This window comes from Tamandua tetradactyla, chromosome 9 (genome assembly GCF_023851605.1).
Source record: "Tamandua tetradactyla isolate mTamTet1 chromosome 9, mTamTet1.pri, whole genome shotgun sequence".
NCBI lineage: Eukaryota > Metazoa > Chordata > Mammalia > Pilosa > Myrmecophagidae > Tamandua > Tamandua tetradactyla.
This window is the reverse complement of record NC_135335.1, coordinates 75,545,290-75,568,395: the sequence shown is the minus strand read 5'-3', so window position 1 is coordinate 75,568,395 and position 23,106 is coordinate 75,545,290.

The following is a 23,106-nucleotide window of genomic DNA, read 5'->3' as shown; positions in this document are numbered from 1 at the left end:
GCAAATCAACACATTGCCTGGTACCTGGTATGCAGCTTTTGATCTGGTAAATGCTTTTTTCTCTATAGCTATTCATAAGGAACACCAGAAACAGTTTGCATTCAGCTAGCAAGCCCAGCAGTATACATTCACTGTCCTGCTTCTGGGATATATCAACTCTCCAGCTCTATGTCACAATCTTGTCTATAGGGAACTTGAGTATTTCTCCTTCTTACAAGACATCACACTTGGTCCATTATATTGAGGTTACCATGCCTGATTGAGCCTAGTGAGCAAGAAGTAGCAACTACTCTAGACATATTGATACGGCACTTGCAGTTCAGGTGATAGGGGATAAATCCAACAAAAATACAGGGTTCTTCTACCTCAGGGAGATTTCTAGGTGTCCAGTGGTGTGGGGCAGGTTGAGATATCCCTTCTAAAGTGAAGAATAAGTTGTTACATTTGGCTCCTCCTATGATCAAAAAAGAGTCATAAGGCTTAGTTGGCCTCTTTGGATTTTGTAGACACGATATTCCTCATTTGGGTGTGTACCTCTGGCCCATGCACTGAGTGACCAGGAAAGCTGCTAGTTTTAAGTGGGGACCTGAACAAGAGGTGGCTCTGAGACAGGTCCAGGCTGTCATGTGAGCAGCTCTTCCATTTGGGCCATATGATCCAGCAGATCCAATGGTGCTAGAAGTTTCAGTGGCAAAGAGGGATACTGTCTGGAGCCCTTGGCAGGTCCCTGTAGGAGAATCACAATGCAGACCCTTAAGATTTTGTAGCAAAGATTTACAATCTGCTGCAGATAACTACGCTCTTTTTGAGAAAACCTTTTAGCTTGCTACTGGGCCTTAGTAGAGACTGAATGATTAATCATGGGCTACCAAGTTACCATGAGACCTGAATTGCTTATCATGAGCTGGGTGTTGTCTGACCCACCAAGTCATAAAGTTGGACATGCACAGCATCACTACTTCATAAAATGGAAGTGATGTATTAGAGATAGGGCTCAAGCAGGTCCTAAAGGCACACGTAAGTTACATGAGGATGTGGTCCAAGTGCCCATGGCCCCTACTCCTGCACATTGCCTTCTTTATCTCAGGCCTGAGCTGTGACCTCTTGGGGAGTTCCTTGCAGTCAGTTGACTGAGGAAGAGAAAACTCAGGCCTGGTTTACAGATGGCTCTGCATGATGTGCAGGGACCACCCAGAAGTGAACAACCGTAGCACTGCAAGCCCATTACATCCTTTAAAGGACAGTGATGTGAGGAAGTTCTCCAAATGGGTGGAATTTCATGCAATGCACCTGGATGTTCATTTTGCTTGGAAATGAGAACTGGACATTTGTATACTCAGAGGTCCATTGTATACTGATGCATGGCCTGTTGCTAATGGTTTGGCTGGATGGTCAGGGTCTTGGAAGGAGCGTGATTGGAAAATAAGTGACAAAGAGGTCTGGGGAAGAAATATGTGGATAAACTTTTATAAGTGAGTAAACAGCATGAAGATATTTGTGTCCCATATGAATGCTCACAGGGTGACTTCAGCAGAGGAATATTTTAATAATCATGTGTATAAGGTGACCCATTCTGTGGACACAAGTCATCTCTTTTCCCCAGCCACTCCTGCCAATGCCCAGTGGGCTTATGAACAAAGTGCTCATGGTGATAGGGATAGAGGTTATGCATGGGCTCAGCAACATGGATTTCCACCCATCATGCCTGACCTGGCTATGGCCACAGCTGGCTATGGCCCAAACTGCAAGGAGCAGAGACCATACTCAGTCTCTGACTTGGCACCATCCCTGAGGTGATAATCCTGCTATCTGGTGGCAGGTTGATCACATTGTACCACTTACATCATGAAAGGGCAGCAACTTATTGTAACTGAAATAGATACATACTCTGGATATAGGTTTGCATTCCTTACATACAATGCTTCTGCAAAAAACTACCATCTGCAGGCTTATGGAATGACTTATCCACCATCATGGTATTCCACACAGCATTGCTTCTAATCAATGAACTGACTTCATAGCAAATGAAGTGTGGGATTGGGCATATGCTTCATGGAATTCTCTGGTCTTACCATGTTTCCCCTCATCCACAGGCAGCTGGATTGATAGAACAGTGTTTTTTCAGTTTTGGTCATTGTGCTATGGTTATGTAAGATGTTAAGTTTAGGAAAGCTGGTTGAAAGATATATGGGCTAGCTACAGTTTTTGCTACTCTTTTGTAAATGTAAAATTATCTCAAAATAGCAAGTTAATAAAAGTCATTGCAGTTACATTCCAACCCATAGAATATGGAAGTTCTGAAAGTAAAAACTGTTAACATACTGAGCTATTATTTGTCTTTCTGAAGCTTCCATCCATACATTCTAATCTTATCCCTTGAGAAACTACAGAACACACTTGATACCTTCTCTGTGATGGATTGGTTCAGACAGATGAATGGACTTTCCAGGTCACCAAAATGTTCATCTTTCCAACTAAATGTTCTCTAGTCCTTCAGGTTTTTTTTTTTTTTTTTAACACATAAAAGATTTTTACTGCTTTCACTATTTCAGTCACTTTCCTTCTAAAAGTGAGGATACAGGAGTGACTTTGTCCTAAAGCTGTTCTTGACAGCAGTAAATTTTGGCAGATGTAAGCACCCTTGACAGAAACATTTCCTGATGCGGACCCTTCAGGGTAGGGCCTACTGGCAGTGTCTCCATCAGCTGTCAAGCCCTCCTTGAGACAGGAATTATTGGCAGATTGTGAAACTGACAGTGACAGCTCTCACTAATGTTAGCTAGTGTTGTAAGTAGTAATCGCCAGCAGTATTCACGGGTTTTCAAATTTTCCTTGGGGTAAGTGATATTTTTGAGCAGCTCTTCCTCTCTTCACCATTACTATTATAGTACATCTAGATCAGAGAGCATCCAAGAACTCTTAAAACATGAATGGGTTTCAAGTGGCTATTAAACCCACGGAAGCAAAATTTTGGTTGTGAAATATATATTTCTCTGGATAGATTAAGTCATGGCTTTCCATTAGTCCATTCTCAGAAAAAAAAATGTGCAAATATTCCAAACCACTTTTCTTATAAGTAGTTTCAGCTTAAAAGGCTGCTTCCAAGCACACTTCCTGCTGTATTTTCCTTTGGCAGACACAGTGAGGCTCCTTTGTTTCCAAGTTACCAGGAAAGCAATACTTTCTCCCTAAGCTGCCCCTTAAGTCTCTTTTGAGAAGGGTCATCAGATAACCATGGGTTCAGGAGAACCTATGCCCCTAATAAATATCATGGGAAAGTCTTTAATAAAATACATCTAAAATTCTCATGGGAAGTTTGAACTCAGAAAACTAGAATTGTTAGGAGACCCAATTTCCCTAAATATGGTTGCTTCCAAGAAAAAAGAATTAGGTTAAAGCATTAAATCGTATCTCGTGACATTTCTGGGCATTTCACATATTTTCAATTCAGAATTGCATACTTTCACAGAGTAACCAGGGGTTAAAGAGTAATTTGAAAAAGACAATACTTTTTCATAGTTTTGCAGTATTCAAAACTAACTTTTTTTTTGAAAATTAATATGCATTCATTGCAGAACATTTCAAAATAAGACAATACAAGGTAGGAAATAAAAGTAATTTATTTTTCTATCACCAAGTGATAAATACTAAACATATTTTGTGTTGTGTCTTTCATATATAGAGATATATTTCTATATCTGTATCTACATAGTTATTTAAATCTATTTCTCTACACATATCATGATGTAGTTATCTTATAAATGCTTTTGTGGCTGAGTGTCTAGCATTGTTCATGTGATTTTCTTTGGTCATTTAATGTTTTTTGTTCTAATATGTTGTTTATTTCACTTTAAATTATGACATAATTTAGGAATACATAAAAAGAAGTGGTAAAGAAGAAAATAACAATCTTCCTAGCCCTCTGATAACTTTGCAAATTTTGTAAATATTATAAAATAATTAAAAGCACATATTACTCTTTAATCATATCATTATGATTCAGTTGAAAAATGCATCTTATCTTTATTTATGGTCAGTAATCCCAACACTTGCCCTTATGGTTTTCTGCATATGCATGCATTCCACACTCCCTCTCTAAATTTCTCTTTTATGCCTTTTTTTGCAAAAATGAGGAATAATGCCTACTTTTTATCTTCCTCATTGTCCTCCTCCTCATTCTTCTTCTTTTTTTCTTATTATTATTTTTATTTTATTCCACTGGTTTTGAAGCTATATGCCTACTACTCTTTGTTTTCACCCACCCTTAAACTTTTAGCATGCATGTTAACCATATTAAGAAAAAAATTTCCTAAATTGCCAAAATCTTAGTCCTCATTATACTTCTCACATGTATTTGATATTGCTGCTCAGTATTTAGGTCTTATTTGGCATTGTTATTTGCTCTTTATATGTTTTAATATTAATTTGGATTTCTACATATGTTTTAACTCAACTTTCCTTCTCTTACTTCAAAATTCCCTTCTTAGCTTATTCACCTTCTACATGGCATGCAACTATTTTTGAGTTCTCTAAAATCAGAACTTATGACAAGGAGGTTACAGATAGCTTGGGAATTTATCCCAAGAAGCAAAATTGAGAGAGCAGGGAAAGTAAGACAAAGAAAAGTCAAGGTGGCTGCTAATATGGCATTTCCATCTAAAAGAACTGTTCCCTTATCCACCAAATCCTACTCTTCTTGTTTAAGGGTGGATTCTGAGAATAATGATTTCTGAGCTCTGTATATATACACATCCAAAAACACCCCAGGAAATTCTATGAGGAAGAAACCAAAGAAATAGAAAGATACAAGGCTAATGTGCACCCCCAAGGAAATCTCCAACACAAGTCTGATTGAAATCAAAGTTGGGTGAAGGCATGGCAAGGTCACTGAAAATACTTACACATCATAATTTATAAGTTCCTTTAGTGAGTATTGATAAGTCAAACTAAGTTTTTGTTTTGTGAAAATATCTTTATATTTTTCATTGATGATTAAAAAAAAAAGTCGTTGCTTAAAATTAAGCTTGATGTGACTTCCGGGAAGATGGCCAAATAGAGTATCTTGAGATCAACCTTGATCCATGGAAAAATTAGAGAAGAAATGGGAGGGTGACTGAAACAGCAATTCAAGAGTACAAATGATCTGGGAGAGCCTTCTGCACCACATAGGGTAGCCCTGGTTGCAGACACCAAAGAACTGAGAAGCAGAAAGCTGGAGCCTGGTACAGAGATGAGGAGCCTATGGAGGTGCACAGATGGGACCCTGGGACTAGGAATTAAGCCAGGCCTCATTTCTTGAGCACGTTACCCATACCAGCACAGTCCCGTGACCTGCAACTCACTCTACATCCCATGTACCTGAACCCCATCACCCACTCACATTTCCTGTGCTCCAAGTGCCTCTGCCCCACCAAACCCCACCTTATGTACCTTCTGTCCACCCCCTCCCCAAGTGTAGCCCAACCTGCCTCTTCTGCACCTTTCCCAAGCACTACCACACACTCCCTGTTCCCTAAAGGCTGTTGCCAGCGCACAAAGGCTACAGCGCTAACCTCCATACTCATGCTATGCATGCCCTCCACCCATAGTGTTATGCAGCTTCACACCCCCCCCCCCCCAAGCTCTGCACATCAGTTTACAGTGCTCATAGTCCAGCGCATATACACGGGCCCTTAATCACATCCTTTAGCTCTGGGAATTTCAGTTTATGGCACTCTTAGACCCACGAATGTGCATTGTCCCCAATCACATCATTAAACTCTGGGAACTTCAGTTAATGGCAGTCCCAGAACCATGCATGTTCATGGCCCTCAGTCACACTTCCTATCTCCGAGAAAGTGCTAACCTATGCTACTGGAGCACATCTGTCCCCAATCCACGAAGGCATAACATGGACCTGCTGCCGCAGTTCTTTGCCCTTCAGGAGCACAGAAGCCCAACATTCCCCAGACTGGTGCATCTAAACAGCTACATCCTCCCTGACCACTGAGTACCCACATTCACAAGCATCAGCATAACATCCCCAACCTGAGCTTATAACTGCCCCCCAAGATAGCAGATATCACAGATATTAAAGGCTGTTAACCAAATAAAAATCATACTAGAGGCACACGACCACAGATTTGAAGAGACAGAATAAAGAATAAGTGATGTAGAGGATAGAAAAAATGACTTTGAAGACTCAAAACAGCAAATGGCAAAAAAGGTGGAAATTTCTTATTTGTATTTTATGGAAATGATAGACAAAACAAAGCACACAAAGATAAGAATAATTGGTGTCCCAGAAGGAAAAGAGTAAGTAAAGGGCTGAAAAGAGTAGCTGAGGATATAATGGGGGAAAATTCCCAACCCTCATAAAGGATATAAATACACAAGTCAAAGAAACCCAATGAACTCCAAACAGAATAAATCCACACAGGCCTTCCCCAAGACACATACTAATAAGTCTGTCAAATGTTGAAGAGAAGCAGAAATTCTGAAAGCCTCAAGACAAAAACAACCTTCTACATACTAACAAAGCCACATAAGACTGAGTTCAGACTACTCAACTAGCACCGTGGAGGTGAGAAGTCAGTGGTATGATATATTTAAGATTCTGAAAGAGAAAGACTTCCAGCCAAGAATTCTGTACCCAGACAATCTGTCCTTTAAAACATAGGGAGAGGGTGCTCGGGTAGTTCAGTGGTTAGAATACCTGCATTTCATGTAGGAGACCAGGGTTCAATTCCCAGAAGATACACACACACACACACACACACATGCACACAAAAAAATAATACTAAAAATAAATAAATAAATAAACAAAACTTAGGGAGAGGTTAAAGTTTTCACAGACAAACAAATCCTGAAAGAATTAGTCAACAAGAAATACAAAAGGGTGTTCTGCCAGGTGGGAAAAAAAAAAGCAGGAAAGAGAGGAGGTCTGGAGGAGGGCACAGAATTGAAAACTACCAGTAAGGTACCCAGTAAGGATAATCTAAAGGATAAAAAGAGAAAGAGGGAAAAGAATATAGAGATCTGGCAAATAAAATAGAAAAACATAAGATGGTGGATTCAAGAAATGCCTTTTCAGTAGTAACTTTGAATGTTAATGTACTAAATTTACTAATTAAAAGATACATATTGGCAGAATGGATTAAGAAACAATCCAGCTATATGCTGCTTACAAGAGACTCATCTTAGACACAAGAATACTAATAGGTTTAAAGTGAAAAGATTGAAAAAGAATTTTCATGCAAGTTGTAACCAAAAAAAAAAAAACAAAACAGGAGTAGCAATACTAATATCAGACAAAATAGACTTAAAATGTAAAGGCATCATAAAAGACAAAGAAGGACGCTTAAACAAATTAAATGGTCAATTCATCAAGAAGATATAACAATAATAAATGTTTATGCTCCCAATCAAAGAGCTCCAAAGTACGAGACAGACATTGGCAAAACTGAAAGGAGTGATAGATGTTTCAACAATAATAGTAGGAGACTTCAATATACTCCTCTCCTCTATAGACAGAACAATCAGAGAGAAGATCAATAAAGAAATAGCGAAGTTAAATAACTTGATGAATGGATTAGACCTAACAGACATATATAGGTCATTGCACCCCAAAACATAAGAATATGCATTCTTCTCTAGTGCCCATGGATCATTCTCCAGGATAGATCATATTTGGGGGCACAAAACAGGTCTTTATAAATTTAAAAACACTGAAATTATTCCAAGCACTTTCTCTGGCCACAATAGGTTGCAGCTGGATCTCAATAAACCCCAAAGAATGAGAACATTCACAAATACATGGTGTTTAAACACACTCTTAAGCAACCAGTGGGTCAAAGAAGAAACTGCTATAGAAATCAGTAGCAACCTGGAGATGAATGAAAATGAGAACACCACTCATCAGAACTTATGGGATGTGGCAAATGCTGTGCTAAGAGAGGAATTTATTGCCCTAAACATCTATATTAAAAAATAAGAAAGAGCAAATATCAAGGACTTAACAGCACACCTAGAGGAACTTGAGAAAGAACAGCAAACTAATCTCAAAGCAAATAGAAGAGAAATAACAACGATTAAAGCAGAGATAAATGAATGGGAGAGGAAAGAAAAAAAAAACTATAGAAAGAACCAATAAAACCAAAACTTGTTTTTTTTAAGAAAATCAGATGGAAAATAAGATTGATTGGCCATTGGCAAGACTGACAAAGAAAAAAATGAGAGAGGATACAAATAAAAAAATCAGAAATGAGAAGGGGTGCATTGTCACAGATCGTGAAGATATAAAAGAAATCATGAAAGGACACTATCAACAACTATATACCAACAATCTAGACAACTTAGATGAAATGGGCAAATTCTTAGAAAAACACAAACAAGCTACACTGACTCAAGAAGAAATAGAAGATCTCAACAAGCCAAATAAAGAGATTCAATCAGTCATCAAAAATCTTCCCACAAAGAAAAGCCCAGGGCCAGATGGCTTCACAGGGGAATTTTATCAAATATTCCAAAAAAAACTAACACAAATCCTGCTCAAACTTTTCCAAAAAATGGAAAAGAACGGAACTCTACTTAACTCATTTTATGAAACTAATGTCATTTTAATACCAAAACCTGGTAAAGATGTGGTAGGAAAGGGAAACTATACACCAATATTCCTAATGAACATAGATGCAAAAATTCTCAACACCATATTATCAAATTGAATCCAACAACACATTAAACTAATTATACACCACGACCATATATGGTTTATACCAGGAATACAAGGGTAATGCAATACAAGAAAATCAACTAATGTAATATAGCACAATAACAAATCGAAAGGGAAAAATCACAGAATCACCTTGACCTGCTGAAAAAACATTTGACAAAATTCAACATTCTTTTCTGATAAAAACTCTCTGAAAGATAGAAATCAAAGGCACCTACCTCAGTATGATAAAGGGAATATATGCAAACCAATAGCAAGCATCATACTCAATGGATAGAGACTGAAAGCTTTCCCCCTAAGATCAAGAATGAAAGAAGAATGCCCACTGTCACCATTATTATTCAACATTGTGCTAGAAGTTTTAGCTGGAGCAATCAAGCAGGACAAAGAAATAAAAGACACCAAACTGGAAAGGAAGAAATAAAACTCTCATTATTTGCAGATGATATGATACTATACTTGGAAGATCCAAGTATAAAGCAGCAAAGTCACTTGAGCAATAAACAAATTCAGCAAGGTGGCAGTATATAAAATTAATGTACAAAAATCAGTAACATTTCTATACACAAGCAATGATCTAGCTGAGGAGTTAATTGAGGGAAACAAATGCCAGTCAAAATAGAAACTAAAAGGATCAAGTACTTCAGAATGAACTTGACTAGGGATGTAAACGACTTATACACAGAAAACTTTATAACATTGCTAAAGAAAATCAAAGGAGTTCTAAATAGGTGGAAAGACATTCCCTGCTCATGGATAGGAAGGCTAAATATAGTTAAGATGCCAATTCCCCCCAAATTGATCTACAGATTCAGTACAGTACCAATCAAAATTCCAACAGCCTACACTGAAGACCTGAAAAAGCTAATTACCAAATTTATCTGGAAGGGGAAGAGATCCTGAAAACCTAAAAGCATTCTAAAAAAGAAGAATGAAGTGGGAGGATTAACAATCCCTGACTTTAAAACCTATTACAAAGCAACAGTGGTCAAAATAGCATGGTATTGGCACAAAGATAGATGCACTGATCAATGGACTCGAATCAAGAATGCACAAATAGTCCACCAAATCTATGGTCAACTGATTTTTGACAAGGCCCCAAAATCCACTGAACTGGGACAAAATAGTCTTTTCAATAATTAGGCATGGAAGAATTGGATATCAACAGCCAAGAGAATGAAAGTGGATCCCTATTTTACACCCTACACAAAAATTAACTCAAATTGTATCAAACACCTAAATATAAGAACTAGCAACATAAAGTTTCTAGAAGGAAATATAAGGAAACATCCTCAACTTGTGATAGGAGGTAGCTTCCTAAATTTTATGTCCAAAGCACAAGCGAAAAAAAAAAAAAAAAGAACAAATGGGTAAATGGGAACTCCTTAAATCAAATGCCACTGCACCTCAAAACACTTTTTCAAAAAGATGAAGAGGCAGCCAACTCAATGGGAGAAAATACTTGGAAATTACGTATCAGACAAAGATTTGATATCCTGTATATACAACAAAATCATACAACTCAACAAAAAAAAGAACACACAACCGAAATGTAAAATGGGTAAAGGTATGAATAGGTATTTCTCTGAAAAGCAAGTACAGATGGCTCAAAAGCACATGAAGAGATGCTCATTTTCACTGGCTTTAAGGGAAATTCAGATCAAGACTACAATGAAATACCACCTCGTACATATAAGAATGGCTGCTATTAAACAAACAGGAAACTATAAATGTTGGAGAGGATGTGGAGAAACTGGGACACTTATGCTCTGCTGGTGGGAATGCATAGTGGTGCAGCAACTATGGAAGACTCTTTGGAGGTTCCTTAGGAAACTAAATATCGAGTTGCCCTATGACCCAGCAATAGCCTACTTGGTATATATCCAGAAGAGCTGAAAGCAATGACACAAGCAGACATTTTCACACTGATATTCATAGCAGCGTTATTTACAATGGCCAAAAAAGGAAACAAACAAAATGCCCATCAACAAGATGTGATATATACATCCAATGGAATATCATGCAACAGTAAGATAAAATGACATCCTGAAGCACATGACAAGATGGATGAGCCTTGAGGACATAGTATTGAATGAAATAAGCCAGATATAAAAGGATAGATACTGCATGATTCCACTTTTATGATCAGAAAAAAGGTATAATCAGAAGCTTATAATACAGAAGATAGGGTACTTAGAGATATGTAGAAGCTAGAGATGGGTGAACTACTAGCTAATGAGGTTGAACTCCAACGTAAGGGAACAGCTAGGAGTGAAGGTGTTTCTCTAGTTAGTCTATAAGTAATATTACTTTATTGAAGATGAACAAGATTGAAAGGGGTTTTATAGACTTATGTGTCCCACTGATTAACACTAGAACTATGAATTATTTCTTGCAAGAATTACTTCAAAGATAGGATTCATGTACAAAGAATGTTTAATTCCAGGGTAGAGGGGGAAAACTGCTATTGCATGCTATGGTCTATGTTCAAAAGTAAACCATCAGCACTACCACAGAAATCTCAGAGGTAAATAATTGGGGGAGGGACAAAAGTTAAGAAGAGGTTTAGATTTCCTATCTGGCAAGACTGTGTTTATGGGTTTTCTTTCTCTTGGGAACAATGAAAGTATCTAAAATTGAGAATGTTGATGGACGGTGGACTTTGGTCATTATACATGATGCCTGATGAATGCAGGTGCTGAAGGATGCACTGACCGAGAAGTAGATTGGGGAAAGACGGTGTACACATATGAATGAAGGTTGTGCTGCTATAAAAAGGAACAAAGTCATGATGTAAAAGAACATGTGGGGACATTTGGTGAGGCAAAATAAGCCAGAAACTAAAGAACAATAGTATGGTCTCCTTTAGAAAATGTTCATAAGAAAACAGGGGCCTAGATCGTAAGCTTTTGGAACTGACACATTAAGTCCAGAGTGGTGATTATTATTTCTGGATTTTGAGAGGCTGTTATATATATATATATATAGCCTGATATTTAGAGATAAAAACAACATTGATCAGGTTGGGGTTAAAGGTATTCGGAATACAGGGGTATGGAAAACAGTGTCTATATTTTAGAACTTCACCTATTCTTTGAGACCAATGGAAGAAAGTTTTATTTGTTCTGTAACTGAAGTTTTCTGTACTGCATAATCTGACTCAACCTGACTGTAAAGCTCATTTGAACAATTGAAACACAGAAAGTCCAGAATAAGAAGTCCTTTAATCCTGTATAGATTATTATAATGCCTGGATACATCCTAGAGTACATTAAGCAGATAATCAAAAAGTATTGGCAAAGTCCCTTGAGGGAGGTGAGTAAGAATTTGGAGGTATTAAACCTTAATATCAGGGACTCCCCTGATACTGTGTCAAATTTTAGTGACACCCAAATCAATAGGCCATGCCCTCAATCCTGAGGCTTACTCTTATGAAGCTTATGTAGGTAGCAGAGAAGCTTATACTACCTATAGGCATGCCTAAGGGTTACTTCTGGAGGACCTCTATTGTTGCTCAGATGTGGCTTTACTTTCTCTAAGCCCAACTCTGAAAGTGAAATCATTGCCCTCCACACTACAAGGGACATGACATGCAGGGGTGAAAGTCTCCCTGGTGACATGAGAGATGACTCCCAGGGATGAATCTGGCCCTGGCACGGTGGGACCAACAATTCCATCCAGAGGAAAAGGAGGGAAAGGCATGTAACTAATAAAGAATCTGTGGCAGAGAGGGTTCAAATAGAGTCGAGAGGCTACTCTGGAGTTTGCTGTTCCGCAAGCTTCAGTTAGACCTTGATACCTATCATAACCTGCCAACCCTAACCAGGACTATCCCAGCCAAACCTAAAGAACACCTAGGGCAATATATACGATACCACAGGAGTCCCATGCACTAGAGCAACTTCCCAGAAACTTACAACCTCCAGGTAGGTCCTTGATCCAGATAAGTCCTGAAAGCTAGAGGGCCCAGCCTCTCCAGAACATCAGATATTTCCATCTCCTTATCCTATGCTAGTGACAGACCCTTCCAATATGACAAACTAACAAATGCCATAGCCCAAATACCCCTAAAGAGAGGAATGGATGATCAAATGTGATGGTGGAGTTATACAATGAAGATAGGATTTAACAAATGAATATGAATGCTGAATCATTAAATTGGTATCTCTTTTAGCCTCCAGTATCTTAGAGCAGCTAGAAGTAAAAACCTAAAATTGTTGGATTGTGACCCATATCAAACTCTGGAATATGTTCTATAACTAATTGTGGTGCTATGCTTGGAAATGTAGGTTTTTTTTTTTTTTTGTATATATGTTATTTTTCACAAAAAAGTCGATTGTGATGATAACAAAATATTTAAGCCTTCTAGCTTCCTATGTTCTGGAGCAACTAGAAGGAAAAATCTGAGTGGAACATTCGGTAGGCCATGACAAACTCTGGGATCTGTCCTGTAACTTTTCGTTGAAGAGTGCTTTGAAAACTCTTGTTTTTTATTTCTTTGCTTTGTGTATATGTGACATTATACAATAAAAAGTTTAAAAAATTAAACTCAATGTACAATTACTTTATCTCAAAACCACTGTCATTTGTCTTTTGCACTATAACCATTGTCTATGGTTTTATTTAGGGTTCACTGTGCTATGTTTACTTTGTAACTATGATTAGACATATTTCAGGCCTTTTCATTTTAGTCTCTGTTACTCCTAACTTTTCTATTATATTTCCTTTAGTTTTACTTCAAGCTTACTTCTGGGTAATTTCTTCAGATATGCATTTTAACTAGTGCATAATACAGAATTTGGTCTTGCCCAAAGAAAGGTCTGATCTTTGCCTCTGACTTCTGGGAAATAATCTATGCATTTGATAGATGTGTCTTTGCTTAGGGTAGGGCAGGCCATGCCAGATGGTAAGTGGGACCAGTCACACCTGATAGACCAAAGAGAGAGTTCTGTGAGTTTCTGGGTGGGAACTTTGGGTCATGCAATATTAGGTGACCTGGCAATGAGTTGAACAACATAGACAAGCAGTCATTCTGTCACACCTATGTATGAGCCATTAAATAAGTTTGAATACCAAAGCCCAGGTGAGTATCTACTTTGGAAATACTGTGTGTGTTGTCATGTGGATATACAGTTTTCCCAGCAGCATTTTTTGAAGAGTCTATTTTTCCCCATTGCCTGTACTCCACTGTCTTGCTGGCATCAACCACCTATCTTATTTTGTTAATGTCCTCCATTCCAAAGATTTTTCCTAATTTTTAATTTCTCACATCTGTAATTCTTCCTTTATTTAGATTGTCAGTGTTGTGTCAGCTTTTCACATTTTCTTGGAAATAATTATCATTTTCATTAATTTATAACTCCTTTTTCTAGGTTTTTTAGGTTATTAAGTTTACTTTTAAAATATATTTCCTTAATTTGAATTCTTTTTGGATTACTCTGTTGAAATGTTGCATACTTTTGAAATGGTTATGTAACATTTATTTTTGTATTTCTTCAGTTTATTTATATGAATATTTAACAACATTATCTATATTTATTGTGTCTGATGTGAAAATCAGAATATGCATTATTTTTATTTGCTTTATTACTTGGAAGTATTTCCATAATATTTTTATTTTTTCTTTAACCTAAAAGCTTTTAATTGTGAGTGGGAATTCCATTATTCTTTGTTGTTAATGTCTTGTTTTGTTGCATTTTCATCATAGGCCTTTGTTTATTTGAATTTTACTTTGTGGTAAATATAAGGTCTTTAAAAAAATTAATGTGAACTTTATTATTGTGCATGTCTGCCCTACCTGGAAATAAAATTTTACTTTTTATTCTAAGCATTCAGAAAAAATATAAGTACATAAGTATGATTATGCATATACATACGTGCATTGTGGAATATTTTTTACACTTATTTCACACTAAATCACTCCTCTGAATGAAAGTAGCTGATTTTAATATTCACATGGAAAAATATGTAAGAAAAAAATAAAAAAGAATCCCTAAAATGATGGTTTATCATAGGGGGTTCATTGTGGGAACAAAGTCTCTGGTACAACTGACATTTTCATCAAATGACTGCTCTTTTTTTATTTTAACATTTGCTCCCCCTATTATTTATTTTTATTCCATATGTTCTACTCATCTATTGACAAGGTACATAAAAGAGCATCAGACACAAGGTTTTCACAATAATACAGTCACATCATGAATGCTGTATCATTATACAATCATCTTCAAGAAACATGGCTACTGGAACATAGCTCTACATTTTCATGCACTTCCCTCCAGCCTCTCCAACAAGGTGATATCTACTTAATGCATAAGAATAACCTCCAGGATAACCTCTTGACTCTGTTTGGAATCTCTCAGCCATTGACACTTTGTCTCATTTCACTCTTCCCCCTTTTGATTGAGAGGGTTTTCTCAGTCCCTTGATGCTGAGTCTCAGCTCATTCTAGAATTTCTGTCCTACATTGCCAGGAAGGTCCACACCCCTGGGAGTCATGTCCCACATAGATAGGGGGAGGGTGGTGAGTTTCCTTGTTGTGTTGGCTGGAGAGAGAGGCCACATCTGAGCAACAAAAGAGGTTCTCTTGGGAGTGACTCTTAGGCCTAATTTTAAGTAGGCTTGACCTATCCTTTGTGGGGTTAAGTTTCATGTGAACAAACCCCGAGACTGGGGGCTCAGCCTATAGCTTTGGTTGTCCACACCACTTGTGAGAATATCAAGAATTCAACTTGGGTGAGTTGAATTTCCCCTTGTTCTCACCATTCCCTAAAAGGGACTTAGCTAATACCTTTTTATTCACTGATCAAATCACTCTGGAATTTATTAGGCCATCACTCTGGACAAACCAACAAAATTTCATGTCCTACTCAAGGTTCCATGTACTTACGGTGTTCAATTAAGCTGAAATGACTACTTTTTTACTTATATTGCACAAGGTCAAAATGAGCAGGGGAAGAGATCCCATCATGTCTGGTCCCCCAGTTTGGCCAACTGCTTGGGTCAGGGTTGGTTTGATGGTGGCCCTGCTCACCCTGCTTCATGTAGGAAAGGAGGGATTTCCTACATTAAAGTATTTCCTACAGGCAGCCTGTGCTGCCTGAAACCTGAACATTTATAAACTTCAGGGGAAGAGGGTTCTGCATCTGAGATTTTCTGCCATAATAAGCTGAAATTGCTCATTCCCTGTGTGGGGTTCAATGTAGATCAGTCCATTATATTAAAGCATCTACCTGGGCTGTGGAATAGAACCATGGAAACATTTGCATACAATAGAAAAGTGAGTGGTGTAGGAAAGGGCGGGGAGATGTCTACTAGGAATGTCCGACTTCCCCAGTAGGGGAAGGTAATTCTGCATGTGATAAAGTTCCCATACTAAAAATAGAAATTATACAACAAAGATATTATGAAAGATTTATTTAGAAAATAGAGATATATAAACATTAGTTTTAAAAAAAACTCAGTGAAATCTTTTATAAAAAGAATGATTTTTTGTGCAATACATTTCTTGAATTCGTCTATACTTGAAAATGTTACTTATCTTGCATGCTATTTGCCTTTAGAAACTTTAGATTATTCATTTTCCATAAGTTCCTGAATTGCTGCCTGCTAACTTTTAGAATTTAGAGCTATAGATAGGACCAAATCCATCCTGAGTGGGAGGAAAGAATGGAGCTGGTCTGGAATTCATTTCTTTTCCAATTACAAAGCGGGTGTTCCTAGGAAGAAAAGGACATTGACTGGTCCTATCTCCTTGTAAACATACTGCTATCTTGATCTTTTATTATTTACAAGAAAGAGAGTACTAACTATAGATTATTCTTAACAGAATGACTCTGGTTTAGGATTTATTTCAGTAAACAAACCTAGAGCTTATGCGTTTATGAGGCATGATTCCCTAGTAAATATCACACAAGTTCTGATGTCATCTGAATGTAAAACAAAACAAAACAAAATGCTTCATAACTAAATTCTCCCTGTTGAGTGAAGTGACCTACAAACTACACTTGGTGAACTCATCTATTTCACTGTGCCAGATGCCAATGGGGAAATGACATATCCAAGTAGTCATGCAGAATTTGCCAGGACTCTCCTAAATTTTCTTTTGCCTCTTCCATGACTATATCCTTCAAATTACTAGTAAAAGTCAATACTTGGGGAAAAAATAACAAATTAAATTACACAAAAAAGTAAATGCTGAGTAAGCACTCTGATTTATGTGATTCATATCTAACAATTTAATCTTTTATATTACCTAACATTGGAACTATAAACACGGTTGTTTTTCAGACTCATGAATCTTAATGGCTAGAATACTTTTTAGGAAAAAAAATGGAGAGAGAGAAAAATGTGATGAGAAGGTAATGACAGTATGTTGAATTACATCTCCCAAAAAGATATTTTGAAGTCCTAACCCCCAGTAACACGTATATAACATTATTGAGAACTTACAGACATGATTAGTTAACTGAAGATGAGGTCATACTGGAGTAAGATGTGCTCTTCTTCCAGTATAACTGTTGGCCGTATAAGAAGGGGAGAAGAGACACAGATGCAAGAGAGGAGAATGACAGGTGATGATAAAGGTAGAGATTGGGTTGATTCAGCTGCAATCCAAGGAATGCACAAGAGTGCAAGCAAACCATGAGAAACTAGTAAAAGACAAAGAAGGATTGCCCCTTACAGGTTTCAGAGGGATCATGGCATTGCTGAAACTTTCATTTTGTACTTCTAGCTTCTAGAATTTTGAGGCACTAAATTTCTGTTATTGTAAAACACCAAGTTTGTGGTAATTTGTTATGGCAGCCCTAGGAATCTGAAACCCCATCCTTGGTATGAGACAAAGGATGAGGAGAGATAGTATGGAAATTTTAACCAATCAGGAGAAAACAAGTGCAGCATACCTAGCAATGTAGGCTATTAACAAGTGTAAGACTGAAAGGAACATATAAAATTTCTCTTCCCTAGATATTACTAACAGCTAGTCCCATCCAGATCTCAAATAGATGGAAGAAGGAGACAAATCTGTTTATAATACCAATTTTTGCTGTCACTGGAAAGCCTTTTTCGGTCTCTATGACAGTGGGCAGAAGTCATATTCACTTAAAACTCAATTAAGATCATTGGTTACCTATAAGAATATATGGATATCTGGAGTTCAAAGAAGGTATTAATTAAAATAGCTGGATTATTTTATAGAATAATGCTGGCAGAAATCTGGTGAATTTTTATTGGTATGCATTCTTAGAATTATTGTTCAGGACAAGAAACATATTTTTTGAATCTACTAAATAGAAAAAGTTATTTGAATTGATAATAGATCCTCAACAGTTTGCAAACATTTCTGCATGGTAGTTTCCTGGCATAGGCTTGCTAATTTTTGCAGCACTGGATAAAAGGCAAGTTTGGGCAAATCTACCCTGAAAAGGGTCAGGTCCCTGCTCTTCCCCATACATGAATGGAATACTTCTTTGGTGGTTGGAATTTTACCAAGACAAGTGGCATTAGACTGTCTTTGTGATGGTCATAAATACAAACTTAAATTAATGGCACTGGCACAAATGCCAATAGATGTGGTAATTCATTGGGCATATTGACTTTGGGTGCCCTATATGCCTTGCTCTTTGGAAATCAGGGATATATTTGGCAGTATGGTTTGACCAGCTCAATTACTGGCAAAGGGGCTGTGTAGTGAGAAAAACAATCCATTACTTGTAAAAGAAGGGGCGCATGTAGAGGAGACTTGAATAGGCAGGTGAAGAAATGACAACCAGATCAACTGGCTGGATTTGTTTATGTGTCTTTAAACAGAGGGTAAAAAAAAAAAAAAAGCAAATATGTGGATTTTTCTATTAAGGATTTGGCAGCTTAGTATTAAAGTGTGATGGATGAAGGCAGCAGCTCTAGCCCCACCCTCCATTCTTCAAGCACCCTGGCAAATTCACTCTCTGTATCACTGTCTGAAAGAATTCAAATCCAATTATGAGGATTTGAATAGCTTGAAACAGATAATTCTCAAACAAGGAGCTGAATTTACTACGTCAACTTAAAGAAGAAGGAATAAAAGGCCAAGGACTTGCCTAACCACTGGGCATGAAATGAAAGTAGCATAATAGGATATACATGATGGTTCGGTTAAAATGGCCTTTTACATTAAATGCAGCTTCATGAAAATCTGTTGGGCTAGAGAAGCTCAAGGCACAGTTATCTCCATGGGGGATAAGTGCTCTGAAAAGTTCTAAATTGAAACTGGTGGACAGAAAGATGACTTTGTGAAGGGCCTTTGTGAAGTTACAGATTGGAATGTCTTAATATGATTTTTTGCTTTTATCTTTTTCTCAGGAGATATTAGAACTATTGACTAATACTTCCCTTTGTCCAATTTTAATTAAACATTCTAAATCAGAGATTTGGAATTTCTTGAACACTTTTAAATGATAAACATTAGCCAATAGGGATTCCAAGAGAGCAATACAAAAATAATGCTGTGATTTAAGCATTGAGTTGGGAAAGTCAATTCCCACTAATTCCCTAGTTCGTCAATATATGAAGGATTTTTATTCAGGAGATTAACAGTAGACTATAGAGGATTAATCAAGATGGATTCCCCAATTGCTTTTTTTCTGATATGACATTATATATAATATTCAATAGGCAAAGGGGACCTATTTATTTTTATCTCAACCAATCACAATGAGCATTCTAGTGGTATGGAATTGACTATGTACTTATTGTATTCTCATGACGCTATTTGCACTGGCTGGTATAGTGTCATAATTTAATAAGTTCGCATTTGTATTTAATAATAATTAAGAGTAAGTGTTTACAGTACATAGATAACGCCATGATAATTACCTATTCAGAGGAAGACCTTAGGAGGAGTTAAGGACCGTACTACCCATATAAAAATATAGAGTCTGGTTACTATACTGAGCTGAAATTCATGTCTGCATCCCAATCTCCATATACAGTGAATATATTATATTACATCAAAAGGAAATTAATGTTGCCAATGGAATTGAAGTTGTTAATTAGCAGAATTTAAGATGAGAAAGTAATCCTCAAATATCTTGTGGGTCCAATGCCCTTAAATAGGAAAGAGGGGGCAGAAATTGGAGCACCAAATAATTTGCATAATGAGCACCAAATAATTTACATAATGAGACACACTTGTGTTACTGATGTCTTTGAAGATGGAAGAAAATCAACAACCAGGGAATGAAGGAAGCCTCTACCAGTTGGAAAAATAACAAGAAAATGGATGTTCTTTTGTGTAAATCATTAGAACTACAGAGAGTGGAGTAATCGATTTTTTAAACTTTTTTTATTGTATAGTATAACATATATAAAAAGCAAAGAAATCAAAAAGCAATAGTTTTCAAAGCACTGGATTCACCACTGGATGTCATGTTCCACAGAGGAGGGAGGGCAATGATTTCATCTGCAGAGTTGGGCTTAGAGAGACTTAGGCCACATCTGAGCAACAAAATTTCTCACCAGCAGTGCATAAGTGTCCCAGTTTCTCCACATCCTCTCCAACATTTATAGCTTCGTGTTTGTTTAATAGCAGCCATTCTTATAGGTGTAAGGCGGTATCTCACTGTAATCTTGATCTGGATTTCCCTTATAGCCAGTGAAAGTGAGCATCTCTTCATGTGCTTTTTGAGCCTTTGCTTTTCAGAAAAGTGCCTATTCATATCTTTACCCATTTTATAATTGGGTTATTTGCTCTTTTGTTGTTGAGTTGTATAATTTCATTGTGTATACAGGAAATCAAGCCTTTGTCTATGTGATTTCCAAATATTTTCTCCCATTGAGTTAGCTGCCTCTTCACCTTTTTGACAAAGTCTTTTTAAGTGCAGAAGTATTTGTTTTTGAAGAGTTCCCATTTATCTATTTTTTTTCTTTTGTTGCCTGTGCTTTGGGTGTAAAGTTTAGGAAGCTACCTCCTATTACTAGGTCTTCAAGCTATTTCCCTACATTTTCTTCTAGAAGCTTTAGTTCTTATATTTTGGCGTTTGATCCACTTTGAGTTAATTTTTGTGTAAGGTGTAAGATAGGGGTCCTCTTTCATTCTCTTGGCTATTGATATCCCGTTCTTCCATGCCCAATTATTGAAAAGATTATTTTGTCCCAGCTCAGAGGATTTGGGACCCTTCTCAAAAATCAGTTGACCATAGATTTAGTGGTCTATTTCTGCACTCTTGATTCAATTCCATTGATCAGTGCTTCTGGCTTTGTGCCAGTCCCATGCTGTTTTGACCACTGTGGCTTTATAATAGGTTTTAAAGTCAGGGAGTGTTAATCCTCCAACTTCATTCTTCTTTTTTAGGATACTTTTGGCTATTCAGGGTCCCTTTTCCTTCCAGGGGAATTTGGTAGTTAGCTTTTCCAAATCTTCAAAGAAGGTTGTTGGAATTTTGACTGGTACTGTGTTGAATCTGTAGATCAATTTGGGGAGATAATATCTTAACTATATTTAGCCTTCCTATTCATGAGCAGTGAATGTCTTTCCACCTATTTAGATCTTCTTTGATTTACTTTAGCAATGTTATGTAATTTCAGTGTATAAGTCCTTTATGTCCCTAGTTCTATTCATTCCAAAGTATTTGACTTTTTTAGTTACTATTATGATTCAGCTTTTTCCCTTAATTGATTCCTCAGCTAGGTCATTACTTGTGTATAGAAACGTTACTGATTTTTGCACATTAATTTTATATCCCACCACCTTGCTCAATTTGTTTACTAGCTCAAGTAACTTTGCTGTAGATTTCTCAGGATCTTCCAAGTATAGTATCATATCATCTGCAAATAATAAGAGTTTTACTTCTTCCTTTCCAATGTGGATGCCTTTTATTTTTTGTCCTGCTTGATTGCTGTAGCTAGAACTTCTAGCACAATGTTCAATAATGGTAGTGACAGTGGGCATCCTTGTCGCATTTCTGATCTTTGGGGGAAGATTTTCAGTCTCTCAGCATTGAATAATATGTTGGCTATCAGTTTTTCATATATTCCCTTTATATGAAACTTCAATTTCATATTCCTTTAAAATTGTTACCTTTGATTCCTATCTTTTGGAGTGTTTCTTTCAGAAAAGGAGGCTGAATTTTTTCAGATACTTTTTCAGCATCAATCAAGATGATCATGTGATTTTTCCCTTTTGATTTATTAATGTGATGTGTTACATTAATTGATTTTCTTCTGTTGACCCATCCTTGCATTCCTGGTATAAATCCCATTTTATCATGATGCATAATTCTTTTAATATGCTGTTGGATTCAATCTGCTTATATTTTGTTGAGAATTTTTTCAAGTATGTCCATTACTTAGGTTGGCCTGCAGTTTTTATTTCTTATAGCATCTTTATGCGGTTTTGGTGTTAAAATGATATTAGCTTCATAAAATGAGTTACATACAGTTTCTTTTTCCTCAATGTTTTTGAAAAGTTTGAGCAGTATTAGTGTTAGTTCTTTCCGGAATATTTGATAAAATTCCCCTGTGAAGCCCTCTGGCTCTGGGCTTTTCTTTGTAGGAAGATTTTTAATGACTAATTGAATCTCTTTATTTGTTATTGGATTGTTGCACTCTTATATTTCTTCCTGAGTCAGTATAGCTTGTTTGTGTGTCTCCAGGAATTTGTCCATTTCATCTAAGTTGTCTAGTTTGATAGTGTATAGTTGTTCATATTTCCTCTTATGATTTATTTTAGTTTTTCAGGCTCTGTGGTAACTCATTTCTGATTTTGTTTATTTGCATCCTCTCTCTTTTTTTCTTTGTCAGTCTTGTTTGTGGCCCATCAATTTTATTGATTTTCTCAAAGAACCTACTTTTGGCTTTATTGATTCTTTCTATTATTCTTTTGTTCTCCCACTCCTTTATTTATGCTTTAATCTTTGTTATTTCTCTATTTGCTTTGGGATTAGTTTGCTGTTCTTTCTCAAGTTCCTCCAGGTTTGCTGTTAAGTCATTGATTTTTGCTCTGCCTTTTTTTTTTTTTTTTAATAAAGGCATTTAGGACAATAAATTTCCCTCTCAGCAAAGTCTTTGCTGCATCCCATATGTTCTGATAAGTTGAATCTCATTTTCATTCATCTTCAGATAGCTACTGACTTCTCTAGCTACTGATTTCTCTAGCAATTTCTTCATTAACCCACTCTTTGTTTAAAAATGTATTATTTAATCTCCATATATTTGTGAATGTTCTCATTTTTGGTGTTTATTGAGATCCAGCTTCATCCCATTGTGATCAGAGGAAGTATTTTGAATAATTTCAATATTTTTAAATTTATAAAACCTGTTTTGTGCCCTAGCATATGATCTATCCTGGTAAATTTTCAATGAGCACTAGAGAAGAATTATAACTTTGTGCTTTGGGGTGCAATGTCCTATATATATAT